Raw genomic sequence first — 11,874 nt, forward strand, 5'->3', positions numbered from 1 at the left:
AAGGCAGATGTGTGCTGATTGATTCTGGGACTCTGGGTTTCTTTTTCCCTCATGGTCACAAAAGGGCTGCTGCATTGTGTCTGAGACTCCAGGCAAAAACAAAGTGGCAGGGTAGGTGCACCTGGGAACATTTCTGATTATGGTTTTCTGGACATAACGGTATCACGTAGCCACTCCTAGATGCAAGATAAGCTTTCTAGGCTTTATATTACACATATTTGAACAACAGGAGAATTGTTTGGGGGCATTGTATTAGCCAACATACAGTTTCTGCTTCAACTTTCTTTCTTCAAAAGCAGGAATGGCACAAGCTGGAGATGGTGATGGTGAATAGAGAAATAAATAAAGAGATAGAAGGAGCTCATGACACTAGACATAACTGAGAGCTTTCAGCTAAATCAGAAGGCTCGTCTCCAGAGATACACAGTTGGCATGTGGAATGCGCTCTGTACAACTGGGTCAGGGAAGAGTTGGTGGGGTGTGAGGGATACCTTTGGCATGCATGGTAGTAACTAATCCCTTTGAAAACCCTAGTACTCTGATTGGGTTGTGCAGTGCTGCTAAGCACCATTTCAAATGGAAGCAACAGGAATTTACCAATATTCTGGGCAAATGTGGGGATGTGCTATAACCAGAAACACAAGAGAATTTAAATAGCAGAAAAACAAAACAAGACACTGCTTCCTGTAAAGCTTAAATCATCCAGCATCTTTCACATTATTACTCCCTGTCAATTGCAAACAAAGAGAAGATTCTTCAGATGACGTTGTAGCTGCCACTGACAACATCTGCTACCGGCCCAAGCACAACCATTGGTTTGGCTAAAGAAATGTGTGACCACAGGGAAATCATTCTGGCAAAATTACTGACATTGCTATGGTGTTTCAGTAATAAACCTGGGAATCGAGTTATCTTATGATACAGATGGCTGCAGCAGGGTGATGCCACAGTGGGCTCTTGGAATTGAATTATTTAACCAACTACTTTCGTTTCTAAAATGATTCTGACTTACTCATGATGATTGACTAGAACTTAACGAGAGTATTATCACATTACACTTAGGATGGCAGAGCCTCTAACTATTTCTCAAGTAATTTAGGGTTCAGATGTAATTGCAGCACTTGTGTTTCTCCTAGGGATTTTGCATGGTAATGGCCTCGCTATTTTGTGACATGTACAACTTGGACAACCCTGCTCTTCCTGAACCTGGGCATAGCAATTTATCTACCTTGTCAAATTAGAGCTATTTACTTACCAATGCTTAATCTTCTATTCATTTACTTCATCAGATGGACTTAGCCACCAGAGTTGTTTTTTGTTTTGTTTTGTTTTTCACCAGAGTTTTTTTTTTGTTTTTGTTTTGTGTTTTTCTTTTTATATTTACAGCATCTCCCTGGATATCCATATGCAATGAAATCACATTGTATTAATATATCAAGGTGACACACAAATAAAAATGAAACTCTTATTTTACTTTAACTGATACAGATGCTCAATAAGCATACTTTTCCCCAGTGGTTTAGAAATTTGCTCCAGAACATAATTTATATAACAAATATAAAGTGCATGAATGTAATAGTGAAAAATTTTGAATGTTAATGCCTTCTTCATATTAACATATTTCACCCTAGCCGGTCTGGCTCAGTGGATAGAGCATTGGCCTGTGGACAGAAGGGTCCTGGGTTCCATTTCGGTTAAGGGCAAGTACCTTGGTTACAGGCTCCTCCCCGGCCTGGGCCCTGGTCAGCAGTAAGAAATTCCTAGGGGTAGAATCGGCTAACTAGCAACAGTAAAGAATTCAAAAAAGTAAAATAATGTCTAAGTAAGAAATCTTAAAACTATTGGTGTTAAATTTGTTGAGGTCATAACCCTTGTTTCCTATTTCAGTCATTGTAGAAAGCGATGATTTCCACAACTTATATATAGCTTCAAAATAAATACTTTTCTTTCCACACCAAGCTGGGGCCATTTATCAACCCTGAGAACACTGTCAAGAGCAAATAAGGAAATACAGCTGTGGTGATGCTATTGATACCCCAGATGATGACTTAAGATGTAGAACATAAGTTATGACGGAAAAAAAGGAACCTGGCTATAAAGACTCCACAATTTGTGATATCTCAGACACAGGTGCCTTGAGAAATACAGCCATTTTAGAAACTGTAAGACAACAGAAAAACCAAATAACAATGACAAGAAATTACAAACTTCTAAACAAAAGGTACAGACAGTATTTAGCTACATAGCAGGGGAACTTGTATTTCTGAAATGCATCTGAAAACTTGTGATTTGCATGTCATTTTCATCTGACTTTTTAATCCTAATGACTGCTTATTAAGCACTTAGTGATGAAAAACATTTTTTGAAGTAAGAACAGTACAACGGATTATTGTGCAAATGTACATGACAGGGTGTACAACTACAAATTTTAGTTCTTGCTGATTTTACTTCTGTAGTATTTCTTCCTGAATGTATCCTCTCTTTTTCGTTTTCAATTCTACAAACCATTAGTCTTTTGGCCTCCATATAAACTTAACTGGCTAAATGCTCCAAAAGTAATTTCTCAAGCTTAGCATGGCATTCAAGGCCATCTATTTGTTCATCCCAATCTGTCTTTTTAGTCTTATTTTTCAAAACATTCCATCTGTTGTACTTCAGCCACATCAAGGTTGTAATCTATCTGTTGAAATCTGCTCATTTTTCAAGGCCCAGATCATCTGTCACCTTTCCCATTTATGTTTTTCTGAATATCTTCTCAATATTCATATCTTCTTTCTTTAAGACCCTCAAAACTTTTTTGTTTATCTTTTGTAGATAACATTTTTATGATATTTCCTGCCTATACTTAATCTATTATTTAGGCTACTATATTATAAATCCTGAGAGGTCAGGGATATGCCATATTGTTTACCTTATAGAATCTAGAAAACTATTAAGCACAGAAATGTTCTGTTAAATTCAATGTCAATAGCCCTGGCCAATGTGGCTCAGTTGGTTGAGTGCCTTCCCATTCACTGAAATGGCTGGTTCCATTGATTCCCGATCAGGGCACATGCCCAGATTGTGGGTTCAGTCCAAGTTGGGGTGCATGTAAGAGGCAACTCATCAATGTCTCTCTCTCTCTCTCTCTCTCCTGCTCTCTCTAAAAATCAATAAAACATATTTTTTAAAAATTCATTGTCAACACTTAAATTCACTTGGTGCTAAGTGTTTATTATGAAATTAAATAATAGTATTCTCCAAGGGCATTTCTAGCTGCCAAAATATAACTTGGTACCAGATAGTTAATGAAGATCTTGATAGAAAGAGTGGTTGTGGCTTCAATTGTGAAGGACGGTATATTTGTAGTTTTCTCTTTCTATTCTTTGTTCCTTCCATGGCATAAATCAGTTAATCCTGAATTGCTTAATGTAAGTAAATCTAAAAACAAAATGGCTTTTTGGATTTGTTCAAATGTGTAACCAGTAATTACAGCAAATTCTAAAATAAACAAAAAATTACTTTATATGTAATTTACAACTCAATTAACTGGGAGGATCTACAAAACTATGCATGAATATGTTGAGCATTGTATTATGTGTATGAAGGGCATCTGATAGTCCCAGTGCAGAACAGTAGAAACAGTTCTTCTCCATTGGCATGTATATTCCACATGCATTCCAGAGAAGCCAACATTTAACCTTTTATGACAATAAAGGCAAACCCAGGCCCTCCAGTAATATAAGGTTTTGAAGGGATAAGCTAGGCTGAGGTGGACTTAAATATCAATGAGGGTAGAAAAATACTATGAAAGTTATAACCAAAAAAATATTCATTTCAGAAGTCTCAGATGAATGTTTCTATGTGTTCTATTTTATTATATTCATTAATATCTGACCACAACCTGCCAACATTAAAAGGGACTCTAGAAATGATCTAGTATAAACCCATCATTTTACAATTAAGAAAACTAGTGATTCAGTGAGTTAAAGTGATTTACTCAAGGTCACACTGATAATCATGAATTAATATTAAACCTTAGTAGTCCGGACTCTTAGATTAGTGTGTATTTTATTTTCTGCAGAAACTAAATTTTATTACTTTGCCCACAAATATCACATATGTTAGGCACATAAGAAATACTTGTTATATTAGATTTTATTTTATTGTATTGTGCTCATTTATTCTTTTCATTTAATCACTTGTTCATTTAAATATCAACTCTGTGCTTCTAACTTGTGTAAATATTTATCACTCAATCCCGATATTCACCACCTTCTGGCATTCACAGAAGAAGAGTTAAGAATAAATGTCCATTAAAACTTTCTTTTATAATGTCATTGAAATGCACAGAGAATAAAAAGGTATTAGGGAGTCATTGATAAATTTATTTACTGAGATACAAATCAGAGAGTTGTAGATGTAACTATGAAGTCAAGAGAAATTGAGTTGTGCTTTGATAGAAATAGATGGCTTCTGAATCCAGATTGATAACCTGGAAGCACAATGGAAAGAAAACATATAAGAATGAACGACCTCAAAACCAATAACTGACACACATACACAGTGTTGTTGTAAGACAATGTGTCAATCTAATGACAGACTGTGATAGCCTTCAAATCACTAGGGTCTTAAGTGGAAATTTAAGAAGTTCTGAATCTTTTCCCACAAGAAAAGCCACCTGGCTGAGTTCATGATCATTTTCCATTTGTAAGAGTACAAATTATTTTATGAGATGTGAACAGATGTTCATGCATCAAGGCCAAAATCTCTTCCACTAAGAGAAAACTTTTAGAATTCTCAGAAAATAGTCTCCTAGAATAATCAGATCAGGTTATCTTTTCATAGGCTCAATTCTTTACGGCAGTAAGAGTCCTGAAGAAGCTACAACATACAACCATACACAGCATATACATATGTAATGGCTTGAATGGTGTTCCCCCAAAATGATATATCCAAATGCTAATCCCCATTACCTGTGAATGTTACTTTATATGAAAATAGGGACTTTGTAGATGAATTTGGTAAAGGATCTTGATATCATATCATCCTGGATTTTTGGTTAGCTCTAAATAGAATAATGAGTACCCTTATGAGGGAAAAAAAGAGAGAATTAGGACAGAGACACAAATGGGGGGAAGCCATGTGAAAGTAGAAGCAATTGCCTCTAAGCCAAGAATTGCTGGCAGTCAGCAGAGGTTAGGAGAGAGAAGGACACCATTTCTCCTTCAGAGCCTCCAGGAGGAACCAAACCTGCTAACACCTTGATTTTGGACTTCTGACCCTCACGTCTTTTGGAGAATAAATTTTTGTTGTTGTAAGTCCCCTAGTTTGTTGTAACTTGTTATAGCAGCCCTGGGAAACTAATATGTCATATAATCTCATTTTTAAATAACTGATAATAGTTGTTTTTTGTGTTTTTTAGGGGAGAGGGAGGGGAGAAAATTTCATCTTTTAAACTATTTATACATACTAATTTCAGAGTAACACATTTTAACCGAATGTGTGTGAAAAGATTTGTTATTAAGTAATGGTGTATATCAGCTCTTGTTCACTCTAGTATAAATATCATCTCTCCATCAGAAGCTCAGAAGATGATTAGTATCTATGTTGTTTCTTAGTCAGGGGCAGATTGACTAAATTCATGTCTATTTCATTCAAAACCCACTGGCCCTGTCTCTTTACTGGTGTTAACACTATCACTTTTGAATTGCTAAGTGTTAAATTACTTGATTTTGATTTTTAAAAAAAGCTTTTGATGGGACATAGAGACGACTCTTTGGCTTTTTACTTAAAGACAATGTAGTTTGGCTCTGGCTGGGTAACTCAGTTGACTACAGTGTTGTCCCATATGCCAAGATCGTGGGTTCCATCCCTTATCAGGACACATATAAATATAAACTGATGAATGCATAAATAAGTGAAATAACAAATCAATGTTTATCTCTCTGAAAATAATAATGTGAGAGAACTTGCACATACATTCTCATTAACATTCCAGCTACCACTGCTGTAGGAGTTTAAACTACACAAGATTGAGACTTTCTTAGCTAACTTCTATTTAACTCACCAGAACAGTGAACATTCTCCCTTCCCAATGGAGTCAGTGCCTAGAGGACTCCCTTCAAGTCAGCCTGGGGTTCACCAATGGAGTTGTATGTTTACTAAGTGTCCCTGGGTCTGTCTCCAAGTGTGTTGCTCTCATTATTATAATCAATACAGTACTTTCTCTGATTAAATATGAATGCAGAAGAAAAAGAGCTTTGGTTTTTATGCAAAGGAAATTAAATATTTTGACTTCATGAAGGGGAGCCACTAACACAAAATTGCCATCAGGACACATGTGGAAGAGGTAAGTATAAAAGCTGAGAAAACAAAGTCATGAAGTCTACAAACATTTTTACTGGGATTTGTTTACAAGTGTTTTAAAATTTTATCTGCACCCTAAGAGACCCATACTTGAAATTGTAGAAGATATATTGTGGGTTTTTTGGCAAGAAAGATTATACAGATCTCCCCTAGCAGGTTCATTCAAGGAAGATGCCTTGACTCTACATCAGCAGATTGCATACTAGGTATAGATTTTTTATGTTTCAGTCTGAAACATATTTAAGGTACATGCACTTATAATTTTTATGATTTTGGTTTCAGCTGGTTCTTCTGATAACTTACCAACTATTGGTTCTGATCTGCTTAGGTACATAGCTGCAAATGCCTAACCACTGGAAGGAATTTTACTTGGATCAATGTTGAAGATTTTCTCCATTTTTTATGGGGCTTGTTTGCTATTCCAATTCATGAAGTAAAAGTTCCCAAAGAGATTATGTTCCACATAAACTTTTTTGGGGGGTTGTGATGTGACTCTAAATAATAATAATAATAATAATAATAATTTATTATTATTTACAAAATTAAAACAAGTTAAAGAACTCTGAATATAAAAAAGCTTAAGTAATTACATGAAATAATTGTGATAGAATCTATTCAGTTTGTAAAAATGGTTTCAGCCAGCCTTTTGGAGGGCAGTGAAGGTGTTTTCAGACTCTGCAATCAAAGATTGTCCTGTAGTATATGTGTATGGGCTTGATCCCAGGTTGCTAATTTAATTAATTTTGCCCTATTGTTCTTCTTTGGGCTGCTCCCATACAAACTCCTAAAGAAGAGAGAATTTGTTGGCTGGTTATATTACCACCTCCCTTCCCTTCCCTTCCCTTCCCTTCCCTTCCCTTCCCTTCCCTTCCCTTCCCTTCCCTTCCCTTCCCTTCCCTTCCCTTCCCTTCCCTTCCCTTCCCTTCCCTTCCCTTCCCTTCTTACTGCACCTACTATGTTCAAGCCATTTTCCAGGCTCTAAAAATAAAATAAGCACAGTCTCTAGTCTCAGGAATCCTGTATCCCGGAGAGGAGAGAGACAGTACATAAATAATATAGGTATTAATGAACTATAATTATGGTAATTGCTATGAAAGAGAAGTTCATAGTGTTATAAAATGCATACGAATGACCTAATTAAACAGTCTGTGATTGCAGAGAGGTCTCCATTGGAGAAAGTGACATTAACGTGAAACCTGAAAGCTGACCTAAGTGAGCCAGGGGGAAAGGAGGAGTGGGGTGAGTGTTCAGGGCGGATGGAACAGTCTGTGTAAGGGCCCTTTGGGTATAGGTTGGCTGGGGATGCAATCAGGAGGTAATGATTCGAATTCTTGTACTTTTCAGATAAGGGCAATGTAAAATGAGGTCTAGGAGAAAGCTGCATCAGACTGCATTAGCTGAAAATGCAGATCACCAAAGCCTACGCATAACCCCCTAATTGAGAACACCTGGAAGTAGGCTATGGTAGCCTTCTTTGGAGAAAACACCCAGGTAGTTCTTATGGACAAGACAAGTAGTTTCAGATTGGTTGATATAGAGCAATTTACTTTCCAAATGTATTACAGTGGGGCCTTGACTTAAGAGTGTCCCGACTAATGAGTTTTTCAAGATACGAGCCGACTCTCGGCCGATTTTTTGCTTTGAGTGGCGAGCTAAAATTAGGGTTACGAGCCAGCTTCAAATACCCCACCGCTAGTTGGCGCAGCGAACGTCACAGTGAACGCCACAACATCAGCCCAGCATCACGTGTCTCACTCGTTCACTTTAAGATTTGACATACGAGTAATTTGAGTTACGAGCTCCGTCACGGAACGAATTAAACTCGTAAGTCAAGGCCCCACTGTACTATGTCAAGTTGTAGATATGACCACACAATGTCGAGCTTTATAATCAGACTCAGTTCTGGAAACATTTAATACTTTCTTTGTTTCTTTTTAATTTATTTTCTTTTTCCTCCAAGACAATAATAAAAAATTACATGTAGGGAATGTAGTAAAAACTCTTCTCTTACTTTTAAATATTGTCTTATTTTTCCTCATAAACTATCAAAGGACTAGGTAGGAAAACCTGTTTCGTGAAACACATCAGAAGCGGTGGCCCAGAGAGGGCAATAGCCTTTCTGGGAAGCACAGTTTGCCCAAAGCTGTGCAAAGGTCTTCTGACTCCAGTCCCCTCTCTTGCCCCCTCTATCCCTCGTGTCCCTTTATCTCATCTGGGGGTCCTTAGTATTTGTTCTCTTCCCCAAATGGCACTTTGCACATAAACTGGATCTACAGTCATAGGCAAAAATGAAAACAATAGGAAATGCTAAATGTTAAACTTTTCACAGGTGATGTTTTCAGAAATTGATGTCAAGAAAAAAAAATAGCTTTTGGCAGTTACAACTGTTTGGATGTCATTCTACAAAACAATTGCCTATGAGGTCTTCCTGGATTAAAGGTTTCACATAAATTGGGGAAACCTGGATGCCTGCTCTCCCTCCTGACCTCCTCTCCCTGGCATTTTTTAAAAATACAGCTACATAGAACAGTGGGTCCCAGATCTGCCACGCTCTTTCTTGCCTGGAGAAATTATGATTATCAAAGGAGAGAAGCTTCAAATGGAGGAAGCCATAAATCATAAGGGCTATTCTGATTTATGAACAGGTGTTGCAATTACAGCATCCCCTGAGCATGGGTGAGTTTAATCAATTGTGAAATGGGACTAACCTCATCTCTAGAGATTGTTCAAACATATGAGGCTCAGCTATATATGGGCAAAGGGAGTTGTGGAGACATTTTCCCCAGAGATCAACTACTGAATTTCTGAATCAGCAACTAGACTATAGGATGGTGTTCTGGACTGCATGCTCCCCCCCTCCAAATTGGTCTGTTGAAACCCTATCTGCCCCCCTGTGATAATATAGGTATATCTTGGAGATATTGCGGCTTTGATTCCAGACAACTGCATGAAAGTGAGTACATGTATAGCAATAAAGCAAGGCACAATCTTTTTACTGGTGGAGGGTCTTGCCTTCAATGTGTAAAAGATGCAACATTTATGACCTGCAATAAGTGAAGCCGAATAAAACAGGGTGTGCCTGTACTAGCAGGTGTGGCCACTGGGAAGTGATGAGGTGTTGAGGGTGGAGCCCTGATGAGTGTGATTAGTGCCCTTTATAGTAGAGATGCCAGAGAGCTTGCTTCTTCTCTATTTTCTCCACCAGGTGAGGGCACAATGAGAAGATGACCATCTGCATTCTGGCCTGGACAAGGCGGCAGCGGGTACAGCTATCAGGTAGGGCGGAGCTGGGGTGCAGCTAGGTTTCCTCCCACCCCATACCCTTCCCCTCCGGCACGACCAGGCCAACCCTACTGAGTTATCCTCTGCAGTGCGGGCCGGGGTCGGCTCAGGGAGCCCCCCGCCCCAGCAGACCCCTGCCCCATCGTGGGCAGTCAGAGCTCCAAGGCTCCCTGCGGCTCCGTGACCAAGAGGAGGCAGCAGGCCCTTGCTTACTCCTCTAAGGCCAATGGGACAGGAGGGTGGCCATGTGAAAAGCAATGGAGACTTACCCCCCCAAGAGTGAAGGGGAGTCGCCCCCTGTGAACAGAACAGAGGAGGCAGTTGGGGCACTGGTACTGCCATGGAGCCAGCACCCCCTAGCCAGGGAGCTGAGGTCAAGGGTGATGTACCCCCAAGGAAACCCCCCCCAAAAAAGAAACTCTCTTTCAAGAAGCCTTTCCAATTGAGTGGCCTGTCCTTTGAGATAAATCGAAAGGAGGGTGGGTGGGGCGAATCGTCTGCCTCCTCACCCACAGAGGAAGAGCAGGAACAGGGGGAGGGGTGCCTGCAGCAGGAAGGCACTACCCAGGGAGGGAAGGCTGTTGCTCCCCTGGGAGCCAGGAGCCGCAAGGCAAGGGGCAGAGGCCAGCGCTGCCTCCAAGGAGGGAGACACAGAAAAAGAGGCAGGGCCCCAGGCTGTAGAGCTGTCCACTCCATGGGGGCCAGAGAGTGGCCCTACGCCTGCCAGCCAGCAGAATGAGTAGCTGCAAAAACTGTGCTGTCCTTGAGATCACTGCCTTGACCTGGTGCCCTGGCTGCCTTCCTGTGCCCAGAAAGGAAGGGGCTGCTACCCCTCCCAGCCACCTTCCCTTTCCTCCTCTCCCTCCTGTGGATTCTCCCTTAAGATTTCCCACCTGGTCTGCCTCTTCGGGCCAGTTGAAGATGGCCCCTTGCCGTTCCCCAAGTTAGGTTAGTAATGGGACATGCTCCTGCCCCTGTTCCTGCCCCTTCCCCTGTCCCCAGCCCACCAGAAGGCAATTGCTGGTTTTCTCCCCCCATTCTTTTCCAAGGAGGTTTTTTTTCCTCCCCAAATCCCTGAGCCAGATGTGGGCTCCCTATACTCCCAACCCTGAGCGTCCAGCCTGCCCTCTGTTTTTAGTCTCTTGTGCTGTGCCTGGTGGCACCCGGGCTAGGGGAGGACCCTGCCCCTGCCTAGGTTTTTATAAATATTTTACTCAAGTTCAAACCTCCAGCTTGTGAAACAAAGGTGTCTCTTTTTTGACTTAGAAAGCATTAGCCGTTGGGGTGCGGGGTTGGGGGGGGGGAGGTCTGCAATGTGAAACAACTTCCTTTCTTCCCCACACCCCCACCCATTGTTGTAAATAAGTTTTTAATGGCCAAATCCCAGATGTGTACTTTTTTTTTTTGGTCTAACTTTTAAAACCATTCTCTTCCACCAGGTTTTCCCTTAACATTTGGAAAAGGAATAAATGTTGCCCCCCCCCCAAAAAAAAAGGGAAGATGATGACTGTCTGTAAACCAGGAGGAAGGCCTACACCAAACACTGCATCTGCCAGCGCCTAGATCTCAGCCTCCAGAACATGAGAAATACAGGACGTGAAGCCATCCAGTCAATGCTGATTTGTTATAGCAGCCTGAGCTAGGAGAAATGGGACAGACCAAGACAGACCAGCTAAGCCAGATGGAACACTTCATCTGAAGGGGAGCAATTAGCAAATCACCTCTTTGAAGTTTAACAGAGAAACCTCATGTGGCAGACAAACTCTTTGGTGGTCCCCAGGATTCCCATCTCCTGGGATTCAGGCCTTGTGTATTTCTGCCCTGTGGAGTGTGTGCCGGAACTAGGACCGACTTAAAGCAACAGCATCCAGACAAGGAGATGGGATGTGTGTGATTCCACTACATATAATTGCAATGCTCACCTTGCAAAGAGAATTTCTCTCCCTTGCTGACTTTGAAAAAGCAAGCTTCCATGTTGTGGGCTACCATGTGAAGAAGGCCAGATGGTCAGGAGCTCAGGGCTGCTTTTAACTTCCAGTGAGTGAGAAACGGAAGCCCTCTACCCAGCAATTTGCAAGGAAGGGTCTGAATTCTGTCAACAATGGAGAGAATCATTAACAGATTCTTCCCCAGGTGAAACCACCACCACGGCCAACGTTAGGCCAACGTTAGGAGACCCTAAGCTGAGGACTCAGGTACTTTTAATCCCTTTGAGATAAGAAATATGTGCTGTTTCAAGGTGCT

The 11,874-nt window shown here is 40.6% G+C and overlaps 1 pseudogene; it reads left to right on the forward strand.

The window, feature by feature from the left end:
* The first annotated feature begins 2,069 nt into the window (after positions 1-2,069).
* Positions 2,070-10,373, forward strand: LOC102439355 (annotated as a pseudogene).
* The last annotated feature ends 1,501 nt before the right edge of the window (positions 10,374-11,874 follow it).

Source organism: Myotis lucifugus, unplaced genomic scaffold (genome assembly GCF_000147115.1).
Source record: "Myotis lucifugus unplaced genomic scaffold, Myoluc2.0 scaffold_288, whole genome shotgun sequence".
Lineage (NCBI taxonomy): Eukaryota > Metazoa > Chordata > Mammalia > Chiroptera > Vespertilionidae > Myotis > Myotis lucifugus.